Here is a 2433-nt window from a genome sequence, read left to right as displayed (position 1 = left end):
GGTATGTATGTGATGCATCGCCATCTTTCATGTCTTCATTAAATTGCCTTGCTTTAACAGGAAAGCTATCCACATGGTGAAAACTGAATGACCACATAAAGAAAATCTGAAGATTGCAGCATGTTTGGTGCCATCCTTCTAGGTGTGGAGAAGGAAGACAACATGGACATCATCCTCTGTTCTCAAAAGTCTTATAAAGATGATACTTTCATCAAAATACAATTCTGCTTTTCTGATGTAGACAGACCTATTTTCCATTAGCAGTATATATGGGTCACTGAAGGATCACTCTTACTTAGTTTTATGTTCAACTTCTTTTCTGTATAGGGTCTTCTTTTGTTATAACTGATGCAAGACAGTCATTACATATTTTTAAGAATACAGTTTAAAGAACTTGCAGGGTTGAGTTCAAGGAGGGAACAAACCCAGTGCGCTAGTTTATACAACTGAAAAGGTTTAGATTAACCTGATTAGAAAACATCTGGAACTGCTAGCTAGATGTTTAGAGCAAATCTCCTGCAATATATGTGTACTGTTACCATCTAAATCTTTACTCCTAAATGATAATATCCTGTTGGGATATTAAAGCTGAGTCTAAAGAATTTTATTATTAGCTCTATAGTAATTTTATTTAAAGAATGCAATAAATATGAGCCATTGGGAATGTTTTTTCCAAATGACTACTCCCGATTTTGCAAATTTGCCACATGTGTTGTTAAATACAACGCTTCAATACAACACTGCAGCAGTTTGTTTTGTGGTTCAGCACATTTGGCACAAGTCATCTCTCTTCTAATCATTGGTCATTAATGTCAAGGGACATCTTGTAACATCACATTTGTGTGTAGGTTGATGACATTGTGTTTGGCTTTTTCTTGAATAATTTACATTCTGACAAACAAAACAAAACTACCATTATAGTATTCCTATGATTTGATTTTTGTACATAATGACTTTAAACATAGCTATGATATTCCCATCTCAAGGTGTTTGTCAACCTGGTCCACATTCCAGGTGCGGTCCACACTGTAGCGGAGTTAGCACAGTTTATATTAGTCTGGTTCAATGGAAGTTTACAAGCCTGCTTTGCTCTTCCCCTGCTGCTATCTGTGTGTCAAAATACCTTCGCTATGAAAAACGACAAGACATTTACTATCTAATTGGGAAATTTAGGGACTGATTGGCAGGGATTAGTGGTAACTAACAGGTGGTAACTTGGTGGCACGATAAAAGGATTGTTATATATATGTGTATAAAAGTAGCAATTTTAGGGACCACTTTTAGTGAATTCACACACTTACTTATATTACATTTTGTTCTCAAAAACACATTTCTGCATGACTTACATGTCATGTAACCCCGACTGATCATTTCTTGATCATTTCTGTGGCAACAGCATCCCAGAATTTATTGATGTCCACCTGTCCATTATAGTGGCCCCTCGATGTCAGTGACTGTTAAAGGAAAGGTTTGTGTTTAAATGTCTACACGTGGAAACCCTGTGACTGTTCAGCATGATAATTCAGAGAGAGGAGTTATGATAGAATATTTAGTTCTATGAATTATGAGAACAATAAACTTGTCAAACTTACATGGCATATTGAAAACACCTTTCTAATGTAGGTCCATCACAGCAACAGCTGGGCTGTATCCACATGACACACAAGCAAAATTGTAGTTATGTTCAGTAAGGGCCTCGAAATGGAGATGCCCTTGAAGAACCCTTTCCTTGTTTGGGAAGGACACTCCCTCAGTTGCCTCAATTATTTCAACAACTCTGCTGACAGCAGTGTGTCTTTGTGAAAATGAGCGGAAAAGCAATATTAATCTAATAAAAATATACATAATCTTTTGATAGACATGACATTCTGAAATCTATTTTGACATTTGAGGATTCCAGAAATTATGCATTAAGTGCAGACTAAGCACATTGTCCAGTATTTCCTCCGATACACACATTTCTTGTCACATTTAATTGCTGTTCAAAATTACAATATCTTGTCTGAGAAGGATATGAACAAACAGGCTTGTTAATGTGTGTGTGTGTGTGTGTGTGTGTGTGTACGTGTGTGTGTGTGTGTGTCATGTAGTGTAACAAATATTTCATCAATCCCAATCTACTTTCACATTTTTAAGTTCTCACCTGTAATGCATTTCTTATTGTGAGACATAAATGCACGGACAGGATTATATGGTCATCAAAGTTGTGGAGACCTTCATCAGACTCCTGGTAGCTGTAGAACATGGCACACTTTACACATGATTTGCTGTAGGTTGAAATGCCCGATAAGAAAATTTAACAAAAAGGTGTTGCAAAATTGCAAGCATGCCTTTGAAGAGTAATACATTTTTTCCTTTTCTTTTTTTTGGGGGGAAACCTTACTGTATGACAACAATGTAAAAATGTAGAAACAATCAAACATTCAAACCACT

This window comes from Etheostoma cragini, chromosome 4 (genome assembly GCF_013103735.1).
Source record: "Etheostoma cragini isolate CJK2018 chromosome 4, CSU_Ecrag_1.0, whole genome shotgun sequence".
In the NCBI taxonomy this organism is placed as follows: Eukaryota; Metazoa; Chordata; class Actinopteri; order Perciformes; family Percidae; genus Etheostoma; species Etheostoma cragini.
This window is presented reverse-complemented; position numbering follows the sequence as displayed.